General features: G+C 44.8%; 1 protein-coding gene across 1 annotated transcript in view; it reads right to left on the bottom strand.

The window, feature by feature from the left end:
• LOC144805503 (uncharacterized) overlaps positions 1-17203 on the bottom strand; it is a 1226074-nt gene that overhangs the window by 402884 nt on the left and 805987 nt on the right. The gene's annotated exons all lie outside the window — the stretch shown is intronic.

The following is a 17203-nucleotide window of genomic DNA, read 5'->3' as shown; positions in this document are numbered from 1 at the left end:
GAGAATCCATCACAACCAATTATTTACCTGACATATCCCGCAGCAGATGTGTGCATATTACTCTTTTTCCCCCTTTTCCACCAATAAATGGCATCTGGCATGACGTTGTCCGTTTGGGGCCCAGGATGCCACTTTGTGACCGGATGGGCATTTGGTAGAGCGGGAGGAGGTGTCAGTTATCCACAGGTGATGCGGCATTTCTACCTTTCCATATTTCTCATATTCAAGTTTACCCAATTTCATGTCCTTCAGCCCCCCCTACTGCCCTCTGGCTGCGCACTCACTCTGTGGGGTTCATCAGAAGTCAGATAATGACCTGATAGTCACAAGGCCCTGGTTCTCACTTCTTCTACAACACTTATTGCAGATATATGGCCTAGTTAGGAGTTTGTCCAACAGATTATTGCCTCAAAACTAGTGGTGGGCGAATAATTCAGCTCTGCCGGCGGAGCTCGCAAATTTTTGCCCAGAGTGCGGAGTTCCAAAAAACTCCATGAAGTAATGCAGAACTGAGTTTTTTTTTCTCAAGCGGTTCTCCAACGGTAAGTGCTTGTGAGAAAATATAATGCACTAGACCTCCTTCTGGCGAGATTTCTCATTGCGGTAAGTCGCGACAACTTGAGTGTAGAAATCTGCCATTCTCGTTGATGAAGCTGCCACTCAATTAGATTGTCAATTTGAGCGGCAGAAAGCAGCATCGCCCTCTGACACGACGCGTAGTGCCATTCGTGCTGCTTTTACAGTGTGGGACAAACTCCTGGCACTAAAAATCAGTGAGAGCAGTGCAACTTAAACTGCCACTAGCGGACGTTTGCAGAGTGCGGCAGAGTTTCCCTGGCACTTCGTGGAATTCCACGGAGTAAAACTCTGAAAACAAAACCAAGGCATTATCAAAACGTGACAGATATCCTGTCTGCCTTATTATAATTGCCACAGGATGTAATGCATTCTTAATGGGGCCGGCAGGATACCTGTCACATTTGTGTTGGAATAAACCATCCGCTGAAATCTAAATCAGGCCTTTGATGTACATTGCGTCCAGTGTGGCTAGCTGGGCTTGACGGATCTTGTGGTTTGTGGGTCTCTCATTGCTTTGAGGTCACCGCGAGGCAAACCTTCTGTCAGCTGCGCCCTGTGCGGATCTTCCTTCCAGGCAGACCTTCCGTCAGCTGCTCCTTGTGTGGATCTGCTTTGCAGACAAGGGCCTATTTCCTCAATGATCAGTTCAAAGGTCGGGAGAGGTAGAACCGGTCTAGGTCATCTTCTTTATTGCAGTTCAACTGGTCAAGCCACAGAGCTCGTGCTCTGAGAGGACAGAGAGTCTGGGTTTTCTGAGGTCCATGGAAAATTAAGACAGTTTTACCACAGCCAGCACACACTACAAGAGTCAACGCTACAAGTGCTGCTCCATGGTTTAATTCAACCACTGTATCTGAACATCCCCTGGCAAATGCCAACTAGAGAATAAACATCCAGCCTGCACCAGCAGAGCGCAGAAAGCTTTTCAAGCTCCTCGAGGTACATGGACTTTCACTATCTGTCATAACTGAAGATGTTAATTCTTGGTAACATCTATCGCCTTTGGACAAGGTCCTCCATTTTACTATCAGAATGTAACTCATCCTGCGCAGACACAAACCCTCAACTCCGTATTGCATGAAGCTCGGTGGTTCTCACGCAAAAGAGGGCCCTCCACAAATTGCTGACATTTTCTTACACCCCCTGGACAGCCGTGGCAACACACAGACCACCCACACCCCCTCAGGGATCACCATTCCATATTCCAGGATGAAGACTCAGATCTTTCAACCTTCTCTGTTACCGTCTTTGGAACGGCCTGTCCCTGGGATTCGTGGAAGCTCCACACTCAGTGAGCTCAGAGTTGGCTTGCAAAACCATCTCATGAGAGTGGAAGAAAAGAACATTAAGTGACACGCACTGCACAGAAGTGTAAATATATCTACCATTATTGTTCCATGTACCATTGTCCTAATGCTGATGTTTTGACATTAATTTTTTGCCGTCTATCACAGCAGCTTCTTCGTTTAAAATCTTACGCAATAGTTTGTTTTCCATCATACCTACTTTCCTATGTACTGTTTCTGACCTTACAACATCTCTGGCAGACATGTTGTGCTGTCTGTTGCCACATAAATAGGAAGTAAATTGTTACTGCAGGAAGTGTCCTTGCAGTCACATGCACTTGATTGGGATAAAAGGTACCATGTTTGTTAGAAAAGCTGCAACTATTGGAATAATAACATACCAAAAGCCGCACATACAGTGCAATAACACAGACCAGGTACTAGAAAAAAGTGATGCAAACAATGCAATAACACAGGCCAGGCATTGCAAGAATATGACACAATCAGTGCAATAACACAGGCCAGGTACTAGGAAAACGGGACTCAAACAATGCAATATCACAGGCCAGGCATTAGGAGAATCCGACGCAAACAATGCAATAACACAGGCCAGGCACAAGGAGAATCTGATACAAACAATATAATAACACAGGCTGGGCACTAGGAGATTCTGATGCAAACAATGCAATAACACAAGCCAGGCACTAGGTGAATCCGAGGCAAACAATGCAATAACACAGGCCAGGCTCGAGGAGAATCTGATGCAAACAATGCAATATCACAGGCCAGGCATTAGGAGAATCCGAGGCAAACAATGTAATAACACAAGCCAGGCACTAGGTGAATCTGATGCAAACAATGCAATAGCACAGGCCAGGCACTAGGGGAGCAAGCTATCTTATCACCAGCAAAGGACACCACAAGCTCTGCGCAGCACCCTGGTGGCACAGGAGTTCCAGGGTCCACGTCGGAAACGCCGCTAGTGCCATCAGCCTACCAAGGCGCTCAACCTCAGTGTGAGGACTGCCTGCCCCAGCATCCCTTGATGTCACCGCGCTCATACCGCTGCCTCTCCCCCCGCAGTGCGGTACGCGTGCGGACGAAGTCTGGGCCAAGGGCTGTCCCGTCCTTGCCCTCATTGCCAGGAAGAGGCAGGGCAGGGCTACCCCCCTTTCCACTGGCATTAGGCATCTTGCCTACTCAGATTCGCTGGGCATTCAAGAACTGTTGTGGACAAGTCAAGGTACTGTTAACGCGGTTATCTCCCAGCATTGCCCAAACTACTCTCTTTGATTCTAAATAATTACGCTCTCTCTCCTGAGGGGTTTGTGGGGCCGGTATAAGGGTGGCCTGAGGGTTCTCATTGTCCACGGGGCCAAGAGGCCTGTTCATTGCTGATTGTGTAGACAGGTTGCTTTAGACTTAACTTGCACTATAGAGGTAGCATGGGGAAAGGGAAAACTATGGAGGGCAGTGGGGGAGGGGCGGGGAGGGATAGTAAAGGGAAAGAGGCTAGGAAGATACAGAAACATGCAGGGTGTAATTGTGTACTGGATAGGATAGAAACCCGCATTAGCGAGTGCGAGGACATATTAGTGACAGATACAACCACCCATGTAGCAAATACTAAATCCCCACAACGCTCTACCCAACCAGCTAGTTTAAACAACCCTACTACGACCCGCCAATTAGCTATTCCAGCTATGTTTCATAACCCACTAAAACAAGCGTTGTCATAGGCAATGGGTCTCGCCTTTGGGACCTTATGTGTTTAGCCAGAACTTTTGGCTATGTTGTAGAGCGTTGTGGCTGCTGTGAATTTTGTTGAAAAGTTATAATAAAAAGTGTTAAGCATTTTTGTTAAGTTTATACAAACGAATACAACATTATATACAACTGAAAAACCTGATAAAAAAGATTTTAACATAAAAAATGTCTTCTACTTTTTTTGTCCTTGCACTGCTGGCAACTTTTTCCTGCCTGTTCTCATGCTTGTTTGTTATAATTTTTTTGTTATGGGAAAGCGGGACATAAATAACGGGGGAGTGCAGGTTGGAAAACAGTAATTTAATTAGAACACGAGCAGCGGACGGACACTAGGGGAGAATCTACAGATGCCAGATTCCAAGGGCAGACTGACGGGATGATTAGGTGATGCACTGATACAAAATGGTGGTGGTGAATGATGACTAGTGCTCAGGTGGTGACAATCTATGGTGTGGATTGGAGGTACGTTGTGGATTGTGGAGTTAAAACATGTTGTTTGGTGTGTAATTAAGCAGTGTGTTTTGGAAATGTGGAGTTGAAATGTGTGGCCTGGAAATGTGGTGTTGAGTGAAATTATGCTTAGGAAAATTGTGTCATGGTGTGGAGTGCATTTATGTTGATTGGTGGTATGTGGTATAGAGTGCATTTATGTGGAGTGTATTTATGATGCATTGAGTACAGTGCAATTATATGGCGTGTAATTATCTGGCACTGAGTGGTATTATATGCAGTGTATTTATGTTGCATTGAGTAGAGTGTTATTATGTGGCGTGTAATTATGTGGCACTGAGTGATATTATGTGGAGTGTATTTATGTTGCATTGAGTAGAGTGCAATTATGCAGCTTGTAATTATGTGGTACTGAGTGGTATGTGGAGTGTATTTATGTTGCATTGAGTAGTGTAATTATGGGCCTGTAATTATGTGGCACTGAGTGGTATTATGGGGAGTGTATGTTGTATTCAGTGGAGTGTAATTTTGTACATTAATTGGAGTGTATGTTGCATTGAGTGCGGTGTAATTATATAGCATATAATTATGTGGCACTGAGTGGTATTGCTTGGAGTGCATGTTGCATTCAGTAGTGTAATTATGTGGTGTGTAATTATGTGGCACTGAGTGGTATTATTTGAAGCATATGTTGCATTGAGTGCAATTTAATTTTGTAGCATATAAGTATGTGGCACTGTGTGGTATTATGTGGAGTGTATTAATGTTGCATTGAGTAGAGTGTAATTATGTGGCTTGTAATTATGTGGCACTGAGTGGTATTATGGGGAGTGCATGTTTTATTCAGTAGAGTGTAATTATGTGGCGTGTAATTATGTGGCACCGAGTGGTATTATTTGGAGTGTATGTTGCATTGAGTGCAGTGTAATTATGTAGCAGATACTTATGTGGCACTGAGTGGTATTGTGTGAAGTGTATGTTGCATTCAGTAAAGTGTAATTAGGTGGTGTATTTTTTCATCCCTATTAAGTTTGTCAAGGAAACATCTAAAAATCCTATGCATATCACATCTGAGGGAACTTCGCATATCTCAGGAAATCACTAAGATCTCTAATATCCAGATCTTAAGTGTTCAATCTTCCTTAGGCGTCCAACCCCACCTGAAATATTATTTGATCGATCACGAAAAATATCTCCTGACCCGGTTTCGCTTTAATACATTTTTTCGTATTGCTTCTGTTCCGAAAAAACAAGACGGGTCAAAATCCATCACCAAGTGCCCATGTGACGATACTTCGGAACAATCCACAATCCATGTTACCCTTTTTTGCAGATTTTATGATTTACATCGAAAGCGTTGGATTATTCCCCTATTGTTAGCAATGGGTTTGAGATCTTGTCGTCCCGCTTTTCATGCTTTGCAACTTTTAGATTCTGAATTTGTTGCTAAACGTGTATCTGGTTTTCTTAAATCTTGTATAAAATATCGTTGTAACTATGATTAACTTTAAATGCACTTGCACTTTATTAACATTCTGTCTAATAACTTGCCACCCCGCTCTTTACGCTATGCAACTTTTAGATTTTGAATCTATTGTTAAATGTGTAGCTGGTTTTCTTAAAACTTGTACAAAATATCAGTGTGATTATGATTAACTTGACTTTTAAATGCACGTGCACTTTATTAACATTCTGTCTAATAACTCTGTTTGTTTTTAACTTCAAAATGTATCTTCTTTATGTAAATTCTGTCTTTTGGTATAACTCGTTTTGCCATCCCACTTTTATATACTGTTCATTACAATGTACTTTTTATGGTTCCTAAAAATTTTTGGAAACCGAATAAAAGATATTTGAATGACTGACTGAGGTGGCGTGTAAATATGTGGCACTGAGTGGTATTTGGAGTGTATGTTGCATTGAGTGCAGTGTAATTATGTATCAAATAATTATGTGGCACTGTGTGGTATTATGTGGAGTGTATGTATGATGCATTGAGTGGAGTGTAAGTATGTGGTGTGTAATTATATGGCACTGAGTGGTATTATGTGGCGTGTAATTATGTGGCAGTGAGTGGTATTATGGGGAGTGTATGTTGTATTCAGTAGAGTAAATATGTGGCGTGTAACTATGTGGCATTGAGCGGTAATATTTGGAGTGTATGTTGCATTAAGTGCAGTGTAATTATGTAGCATATAATTATGTGGCACTGAGTGGTATTGTGTGGAGTGTATGTTGCATTCAGTAGAGTATAATTATGTGGCATTGAGTGGTATTATTTGGAGTGTGTGTTGCGTTGAGTACAGTGTAATTATGTAGCAAATCGTTATGTGGCACTGAGTGGTATTGTGTGGGGTGTATGTTGCATTTAGTAGAGTGTAATTATGTTGTGTGTAATTATGTGGCACTGAGTGGTATTATTTGGAGTGTATGTTGCATTCAGTTGAGTGTAATTATGTGGTGTGGAATTATGTGGCACTGAGTGGTATTTGGAATGTATGCTGCATTGAGTGCAGTGTAATTATGTAGCATATAATAATGTGGCACTGAGTGGTATTATGTGGAGTGTATTTATGTTGCATTGAGTGGAGTGTAAGTATGTTGTGTGTAATTAAGTGTCACTGAGGGGTATTATTTGGAGTATATGTTACATTGAGTGAAGTGTTATTATGTAGCATATAAATATGTGGCACTGAGTGGTATTGTGTGGAGTGTATGTTGCATTCAGTAGAATGTGATTATGTGGTATGTAATTATGTGGCGGTGAGTGCTATTTGGAGTGTTTGTTGCATTGAGTGCAGTGTAATTATGTAGCATATAATTATGTGGCACTGAGTGGTATTGTGTGGAGTGTATGTTTTATTCAGTAGAGTGTAATTATGTGGCATATAATTATGTGGCACTGAGTGGTTTTGTGTGGAGTGTATGTTTTATTCAGTAGAGTGTAATTATGTGGCTTGTAATTATGTGGCATGTAATCATGTGGCACTAAGTGCTATTATTTGGAGTGTATGTTGCATTTAGTGCAGTGTAATTATGTAGCATATAATTATGTGGTAATTATCGTGACACCCCAAAGCGGACTCCATCTTTGCATGCACCCAGGATCTGGGGACAACACCCTTAATTCTGCTCGAGTTTAGCATACTGCAGAACACAAGTCACCTTAAAAAATAACACTACATCACAATGCAGTAACAATAGACTTCTGTTCCCTGAACCCAGACACCCCTCCGATCACTCATGGGCTTTCCTTTACCTTTGCCCGTGTATAGTGCTCAGCTGCCTTTAGGGTAGGTTTGCGCTCTACAGATACCACATATGTACATAAATATTGAACCAAAGCCAATCAGGGAGGTTCAGTGCTAAATATGTCAGACAATGAGTGTATTTCACTTGTGTGAGCATTGTGCGCAGCCTCTCGTCTGTTGGATGGGGTGACCAATTCTCTGTGTTGTTGGGTGGTTTATTTCATTTACTGAACTGACTATGTTCTTATAGAATACTAACTCTGGTGTGTGACTCCTTCTGCAGCCCAGTGACTGAATCAAATCATTTGACTCGATTTACAGTGAATTAAAACCAAATGCGTCTAATTAGTAAACGTGAGAACTAGAGAGAGGGGGGGGCTTAGTTCGAATAAAGGACACGAGATGGGAAGAGATAATAGAACATTATAAGGAACACAGAAGAGCAGGTTTAAGGAACAGGGTGGAAGAAAGGGTGAAACCGGGGTAAGAAAGATCGCACCTTGAGCATCAGTTTCAGGAGCAAACTCAGAAATTTTGGAAGCTGCAGCGTCACGCGAGTTGTGCGCGCGCTCGTGTGAAATCTGACACAAAACAGATGGCACACTGCGCACCGCAGCTCGTAACCGCAAGCCGTAGGCCTTTTTACACGCTTCCAGAGCGATTCCAAGAGGTTGTTTTCCTAGAGCAGTGCATGCGTACATGGTTTCAAAGGTCAAAGCACATCCACTGGGTCATGGTTGACAGGGTACCAGTGGATAGTTTAAAAACCAACAGCGTCAGTCCCAAAACCGGGAGTGATCCAGTAAGATAACTCCTACATTTATTCCCCTTTGCACATCACTGTTTGATACTTTAATTTAAGTAGGAAACAACATGAGATATCCCTGAACATAATGGTGCATATTACTCTGATGATCAAACAAGCTGTGAAGGAGTGCTTGAAGCAACTTTTTCTGTCACACTCTACTGACTTTGAAAATAGTGAATAAGAAACACCGTAAGTCAAACTCTAGGAAGAAAACAAAGGATGTGGCTGGCACCAGAATTTTAGCTAAAAAGAGAAAGGAATGAAGCACATTGGCTGCCACCAGGGCCTGATCTCATTCCATGCTCTTGGCTTATGGGCAACATCAGAGGAAAAAGCTCCGAAATACTTGATGGCCTAATGATGCCCGGACAATCACTTCCAAGTTTGTCAATCCAGCAAACAGGACAGGAGGAAAGGGGAAGCAAAAATCACCCTCCACCAGCCAAAGTGATAAGGGCAAATTAGTAAAAGAATGATTGGCCACCAGAGGATGAACGACAACTCACTGTCCTGCCCCATTTCCATTCACAGAGGGCTGCGGATAGCCTCTTCCACATCAGCACTTCAGACACTGTCCTGTTGTGTTTGTTTTCTTACGAAACTCTGGCTCAGGTTGCCCTTTTAGTGAATTACATTTCAAAAGGTTCAGCTATTTATTTAGCACGCTATAAAAAAACACTAATAAAGTAAAAATCGGTATCAACCAAATACTCCCTTACAATGTATCCCTACACTTCAAATATACAATTTTAATGGATTTAAAGTACAGAAAAGTGAAAGTTGTAGATGTTTGAAGTGGGGCACTTTCCTTTTTAGGTCTCACTTACCAGACATTGCTGTTGCGAGTCTATTGCGAGTGGTGCGTGTGCGCTGGTGTGAAAACTGACACAAAACAGATGGCATCCTGCGCGCCGCCGCTCGTAACTGAAAGCCGTAGGCCTTTTCTCACGCACAAGGGCGAGAAAAGTCCACAGCAATTCCAAAAGGTCGTTTTCCTAGAGCAGCGCATGCGCTGCTCTAGGCTTGACCTAAAAAGGGTGCCCAGACATAGGCTGTGAGGGAAACCTAGATGCTGGAAGTGATAGCCAATCCTCAAATAAGTCATCTGGGAGTGACCTTCAGAAGGCAGGGTCGGAAATCCCGTACACTAATAGGTTTCTACCACTGGTGGAGTTGCTGGAGGAGGACACCGAAACGGGGCCTAGGTGTCACCCCCCTCATCAAACACAGCATTCCGAGACATGTATCCTAGAACCAGATTGTAGATCTACCAATGTTCCCCAAGAAATATTTAGCCTCATTAATACTCTCAGACTAGAGGCCGAGGATATGGGAACCATGCTTGAGGGTCTTACTTCCCTGGTAAATCAGCTATTGAATAAGGACCCTTCCTGTACCTCTCGCCCTGTACCCACTGACTCTACATCTCATCAGGTGGTTTATCCAGAGTGGGAGATACCCACTGTAGGTAAGGCTCCCAAGTTGGCATTTATTTGCAAGCTAGCCCCCTGCATCCATGCCACGTATAGTGGTTCCAGCACCCTCCATTTTTTTTTTAAACTCTTTATTCGTGACTGTTATAGGATGTCATACATTACATTCCTTCATTATACCACATATCAGTCTTTTCCGTTTTCTTTACCATTAACTTTTGGTAGCATATTCTTCCTAATCATGAGACGTTTGTCTTACAATTCTCCGGATATTTCCCAGTTTTAGCCGTTAAACATTTGATATTTTGATATTTGTGGGTATTTGTAAAGCGCAAGCGTTCGCTCCCAGGGGAGCATCATGGCGCTGGGCGGGTTACGGAGGAATAACTGAGGAAAAGTGGTGAATGAAAGATAGAGCTAAATGGCAGCCAGGACAGAGGAGTCTGATAGTTTGTAGACCCATGTCTTGAGAAGTTTCCTGAAATTGTTCTCATTGTTAATGGCTCTAAGATCGATGGGTAAGGTGTTCCAGGCTTTAGCTGCCAGAACATTAAAGGATTTTCCTCCTCTGGTCTTATATTTAAATCTGGGGATTTGGACAAGGTTAGTCCCAGAAGATCTCAAGCAGCGCGAAGGGTTGTATCGCTTGAAGCGGTTTACAAAGTAACGGGGTCCTGTGTTTTGCATGGCTTTATGGACTGTGAGAAGCAGTTTAAAAAAGATTCTTTTGTGCAGTGGCATCCAATGAAGTGAATTCAGGGCTGCAGATGCAGATGACCTTCTGGGGAGTTGTAGAACCAGTCGAGCTGCAGCATGTTGTAAACTCTGCAACTTCCTGAGGGTAGATTTTTTCACCCCGGCCATAAGGCCGTTGCAGTAGTCAAGTCGGGAAAGTAAAAGGGCTACCGCGACTGACTTTCTGGCTGCAATTGGGAGGAAATCAAAGAATTTCCTCAGAGATTTTATTAGTCCAAAGCATCGACCGGCAGTGATCTTGACGTGATCGTCAAAAGTAAGGGAAGAATCAAATTGTACGCCCAGATTTCTGGCTGATGTAACTGCACTAGGAGGGGCCTCGGATCCTGTGGGCCACCAATCTTTAGGAAGAAAAGAAGGATTCTTACCTATTGGGATGATCTCTGTCTTTGCGCTATTGCATCTAAGATGATTAGTGTTTAGCCATTCAAAGACATCAGAGAGGCAGTTTTTAAAGCGGAGCTCTGCGTCCATACGCTGTTTGTCAATGGTGACGACCAATTGCGTGTCGTCAGCGTAGGACGTGACCAGGATCCCATGTGATTCTATCACAGCTAAGAGGGGTGCCATATAGATATTAAAAAATAGGGGGCTCAATATGGACCCCTGGGGCACTCCAGATGTAATTGGCTTTTCGCTGGAAAGATGTGGTCCTAGTGCCACAGTCTGGGACCTATTTGATAGGAATGATGAAATCCAGGCCAGGGCTGAGTCTGTCACGCCAATCTCTCGCATTCGATTGATTAAAATAACATGCGAGATGGTGTTGAATGCCGCTGTGAGATCCAACAGGATGAGGACAGCCTGCTTGCCCTCATCCTGTAGGAATTTAATAGAATCAGCAAGCTCGATCAAAGCTGTTTCGGTCGAGTGACCGGAGCGGAAGCCCGATTGCTGTGGGTGCAAGATGTTATGGGCTTCTGTGAAGGTTTTAAGTTCCTCGTGCACTAGATGCTCCGTGACTTTGCCCAGAAAAGGAAGTAGGGAGATGGGCCGCATATTAGTCAAGTCTGTGGATGGTTTATTCTGTTTTTTCAACAGAGGTTTGACAGTAGCCTTCTTCCATTCGGCAGGTACAATTCCGGATTCAAGGGATTCATTAATGATTCCATTAATGTGGGGATTGACTGTATCAATCAGATGGTGAAGGATGATAGGGGGGCAGGAGTCCGTAGGTGCTCCTGATTTACAGGCGCGGATTGCCTTGCTTGTCTGTTGCAAGGTTACTGGTTTAAAACTGGAGAGAGGAGGGTAATTGACTGTAACTTGTGTGATGGTCGTCGGAGGTAGAGGAAAGTCTTTCTGAATGTTGACAATTTTATCAACAAAGTAGTCTGCAATTTGGTTGCAGAGACTCTCTGACGGAGGTATGTCAACGGTGAGAGCTTTCGGGTGGGTGAAGGACTTGACTATGGTGAAGATGGTTTTTTGGTTTTGGCGCGCTTCCATTATGAGATTAGTGAAATAGTCTTTTTTAGCTGCTTTGATGTCAGAGAGATATACTTTTCTCTGTTGAACATAGCGAGCTTTGGAGGCCGTGTCATATGTTTGTCTCCAGTGTCTTTCTAGTCTCCGACATTGGAGGTGGCTATCTGCCAGGGTCTTGGTGTACCATGGGGCATTGGGTTTTTTCTTCTTGCGTCCCTTTCCTTGGTTGTTTTTCGGTTCAGAGTTAACCGCAACTATTTGGTGCATCCAGATGTGGAAGTTGCATGAGTCAACTTCGACATCTCCAGTTAACGCGTCATCATAATCATGACTTACATATTTTGCTAAACCCCAACTGTTCCACCCTCCCCTTCCACCCGCCCCCGTCTCCTGGGTTCCAGCACCCTCCATGACCGAGTAATTAGCTCTGTAATTCGCGAAGACATCTCAAGGGCTTCCAGACTTACCTCCCGAACCCAATCACTAGATTGTATTGAGCTTACACTGAATGAGGTGGATGTTGCGGAAAATCTTATTTCCCTGGAATATCGTACTTGTCCCCAGAAGGTTCCTCGATCCAATTCAGATGGTTCTTACCAAGCAGTGTGTCCACCAAACACTAGAATATACACTGCCTGGGTTAAGAGGCTTTTCCTCTCTTGAGGCTAATGATTGACTGCTTTGTTATACCCAGAACTAACTAGATGGTCTTTTTGCTCCCCATATGATTAAGGATTCCACTCTCTTACCCTTAGCTGGTACTCAACTTCCTTGTCTTCATCCATGAAGGGAGGCTACTGCCTCTCGGGAAGCACCCTCCTTACCTGTAGGAGTATCAGGCCCAAATGATGTACTTATTGATGTTACATGCGGACAGCGGCTACATTCACCTGCTACCCATGGGACATCCATGTTATCCTGGAATGTAGCAGGATTGAAGACGAAGACCGTCTCCCCTGATTGGTTCACTTTTATTGATCAGTTTGATGTCTGTTGTTTTCAAGAAACCTGGGCAATAGACCCCCTATACTGCTTAGGTTACTTAAATGACTATACTCCTGCAACATGTGTGGGTAAGGGTCGACCCTCAGGGGGATTGGTAATCTGGGTGCGCCAAGCTGGCGGTTTTAATATGGAGGTCCTTGAAACACAGAGTGATGATATCGGTGCGATGAGGTTGAAGTGGGGCCAACAAGGGGTTGTGGACGTTTCTAACATTTATGCCAGGGGCTCAAAGGGGAAGAAGTCGGACGTTATAGCGGCTTTGGACGACTTATTAGATCTACACTCCTGTGGTTCAAACATTCTGATCGCAGGGGATTTTAATGTGACTTTGAGCCCCTCACTCTTGATCATTGTTGTAGGAAGGTGTCATCTGACTGCATGGTTGCCCCCACGTTTTTCCTGGTGTTTTGCTGGTTTTCGACTTAGTTTGGCAGGGATCCTGCTATGCAGGACCCCAGCCTATCTGCTTTCTCCCTAAAATGGATTCCATGTACAATAGGTACACTCCAGTTTGGTTACTGGGGTACCCTTGTGAGTCCCTAGTATATGGTACAATAGGTACTAAGGGCATAGGTAACCCAGAGGCCTAACAGGGGCTGCAGCATGGATTATGCCACCCCTGGGAAGCCTTCCAAAATTACACCACAGGACTGGTGGCGTAGCCTGGGTAAGGTGGTGCATGCACCCTGTACTGAGATATAGGTTACCTATATCTACCCTAAATCACTTCACATAGAGACCTATCAGTCACTCCTTATCAATCCTGAAGGCAGGGTGCTTGATTTCATGTGAGAGGGTGCCTATGCATGAGCAGAGCCCCTTTGTAGCCTCGAAACCTATTCTCTGGGGCTGTTCTGTGATGCAGCCCGACCATATACTCTTAAGTGCATTATATCCTCGCTGTAAATGCTAACTTTGGGATGGCTGCACGGAAACATGTTGTGTTTGGTGTCAAACACTTTGGTATCCTACCCCCCGCCAGTCCTGGCGGCGGGGGTAGAATTCCACCCTTTTAGAGGGAGAGACATGTACACACCGGTCTACCCGATAACCAGTTTAAAGAGCCCTGGCATCACCAAATGGATGCTGCAGCCACAGACACGAGTCTGGCCTCCTGCTGCTGACCGAAATTCCGGCAGGGGAGGCCTGGATAATAGGTTTCCTGTCACAGGGAGGTGTAACCACCTCCCAGACAGGCCTTAGGGAATTAGGGCTAGGTGGGTGCACTCCAGGAGTGCTTTGAAGTCTGCACTGGGGGCACATTTGGTGTCCCTGTGCATAGTCCAGTTCAAACCAGTTGCACGGGGCTACGAGCCCCAGCTCTGGCAAGAAACTGGACAAAGGAAATGGGTGTAGCCACCCCTCTTTCCAAACCCTCCCTTAGGTTGGTGCCCAGAGTTAGTCCAACCCCTTTCTTACGTATCAATAAGGAACCGCTGGCAACAGGACTTTAGATATCCCTGCAACTGAATCCTGGAACTTCGACACTCTACTCAAGACTAGAGGACTGAAGAAATCTCCCTTGGGGTCAAGGAGTGACTCCCCTGCTTGGCAGGCACCAACGAAGCATTTGCCGGTCTGCATCTCCGAAGCTCCCGACGGACTCCGAAGTATCTGCAGCCCAGGAAGAGGATTTCCAGACTTCTCAGAGGTTGACCCGAGTCCCCAGCAAAGCTGAGACCTGCAGCCCTCGTGAGTGACGTGGAACCGGAACGCCTGGACACCGTGCACATTTGCAAGTGCATTGACTTCTCGACATCTCTTGAAGTCACCATCTGCACTGAAGATTGTGGGCCCACACTCCATGAGTGTTCCATGGGCCTGATTCTTGCATTTCCACTTGAGGCTCCTTTGCGATCCCTAGTCCCTCAACTCTGATTTTCCTTAGGCTTCTCTGATTGCTTTAGATGTGCCCTGACTCCCCACCAAGTGGTGAGTCCCTCGGACCTTGCTGGCCCGCACTGAAGTATCTTTCTCCTTTCTGCGTGGGTTGCTGTTGCCAAGACTTGTTGGGTCCAATCCGGGCACCGATACCGCAGCACTCGACATCCTTCATGGGACAGCATAAATCTAGCTCCTGGTTGTTGTTGACGCTGCCTGGTCCTCATGGCTGAAGAGTCAAGCTTCACCTCTTTCACCTGAAATCACCCATCATCGGTGGGTATCTGCCTATCGTGCCCCTGGTCACTGGCTAGTGACCCAGATTCTGTCCCCTCTGCTTTCAGGTTCTTCTCATCTTTGATCCAGACTTGGATCACTGCGGACACTTTCCACTTCGACTGCAGTAGCACTTTGCAGCAGATCGCCATTGGAAACAGCAACGATTCCCGACACCTAAAGATACCTATGCACCCGGCTTCCCTGGGTGAGGTAACTCGAGTACTCCATTGCTCCTGTGGGTGTTGGCTCTAGAACCCCTTAAGTCTAAAGGGGTTTGCTCAAAGTCCTCCTCTAAGTGTCCCTTTTCTTTAAATTTCCAACCGCGACATTCCCTATTGAAGTTAACGGAGATCCGTGGCTGTGTTCAGACACTGCAGGGGTCCCCTGTGGGTCCCCTGCATCACTACCTTTGGTGGGTCCTGGTGGCCCCAGCACTTCTACAGGCTCTAGGCCTTGTGTCTATCAAAGTTGTGGTTCTTATACCACTTTATTTATATATGGTTTGGTACGCCTAGAGGGCTCAACATATATTGTTTTCATTTACTGTGTGCTATTAAGTTTTCTGTATGTACTTTTGCCTCTAGCCTCATAAAGAGACTAGAGGGATGTGTTTAGAATAAATACATATATTTTATATATATCCCTTGTGTGGTTCTCCTTTCATTTGGTAATTCACAAGATTATAGACTGGTAAAACAAGCTGTTTGACATTCCTCCAAAACTTAGCCTGAAGGCTGCTCTCCATAGCTACCACAAGGATAGCTTTCAATAAAGGTTGTCTGTAACCTATCATCAATAAGGGTCGTTTGGACTGGTGCAAGGTACACGAATAGTGCACAGAATATGCCAGGCCAACTTCTCACGTATTAATTCAAGTCTTGCTAAAGCAGGCACGACAAAGTGCACAGCATTGGCGCCCTTCTTCTTTGTATTTGCAGCAGCGTGCCATGCGCCCTTCCACTTTAATAATGCCTGTCGCTTATTTGAAATGCAGTCCACACAGCACTCGTGGGACGCCGCTTGTTTGTATTTGCATCGCCATGCAGGATTTCTCTTTGGGAGCGGCTGCCGCCCCGCACAGTATGCCTGTCCTGCAAGTGCTGTGTGGGGCGGCGGCTGTTCTTGAAGTGGGAGCGTGCAGGACCCGCTGCAAATGCAAACAAGCGGGCACCATTGCCCAATTAATGGATAACTTATCCTACGCCTTCGTCAGGACCTTAAGTATTGCTACTGCTCTCCGTCGGTACCTCTGGCGGTTTCAAAAGCCGCCTGGGGCTTTTGGAACCGGCAGAGGTACCGACGGAGAGAGTGGTGCCTCCTATGTCCTGATCCGTGGCCAGGTGATGCGAGGTCTTGTCCTCTCAAAAGACGGGAAATTGTTATTTACAGAGGAACTGTTATCCTTATTTACAGGTAAAGAGGTTGTATCAGTTCCAACTCTTTACACATGTCATATATTGTGTATTTATAACACTCACTTGCAGTAGCAATACTTAAGGTCCTGACGAAGGCATAGGACAAGTTATCCATTAATTGCTGAAACATGTTGACCCTTCACATCTAGACAGTTATTTGTTTAAGACTGTCGTTTTGCACTGATTTTATGTCTTGATCTCTGAGAGGCGCGAATAAATAATGTTGCTTCCCATTGGTCAATTTTAACTCACATCACATACACACTACTGCACTGCATTCACGATTCCCACATAATCGAGTACTCGCATCTAGAGGTCCAAATACAGTCAGATGCGTTCACCCAGTACTTCATTATCGGTGGACATGACCATACTGTATAGACGAACATAGCCCATGCCAATGCATGTTTTCGCTACATGTTTGTATTTCCTGGGTCAGTCCTGTGCATCATTTTGAGTGTGCTATTAATGCAGTGAAATCATAACATGTTTGAGGGCAGTGTCCCACTTGTATCTGTGAATTACAACTATAGTCCCTTCCTCATTTCCCCCTCACCATCAAAATAATTTTTGGCATGTCATCTTGTAGTGTTCTTTAGTGTCTTGTGACCGATCCGCTTGACATAGGCAGATCCAGTATGTCTGTGAGGGTGCTTGTGAACCAGGTGTCCCTCAATGCTTGTGGTTTTTCCTGCCTTTGACTGGAAGCATTTAGCCTGTTGAATTGTGGGATTTGCAGTCCAAACTCTGTAGTTTTTCCTTCTCATTCCCCGTGACTATTGGTTTTTCCCTCCAAATGTCTCCTTTGCTCTGTGCTAAAACGTGTATGTTAAGCAGTGCACCCCCAGTGACCATTTTGTGTTAA

Source organism: Lissotriton helveticus, assembly GCF_964261635.1.
Source record: "Lissotriton helveticus chromosome 1_1 unlocalized genomic scaffold, aLisHel1.1 SUPER_1_unloc_12, whole genome shotgun sequence".
Lineage (NCBI taxonomy): Eukaryota > Metazoa > Chordata > Amphibia > Caudata > Salamandridae > Lissotriton > Lissotriton helveticus.
The sequence above is the reverse complement of the archived record's forward strand: the minus strand, read 5'-3'. Positions and strand labels throughout refer to the sequence as shown.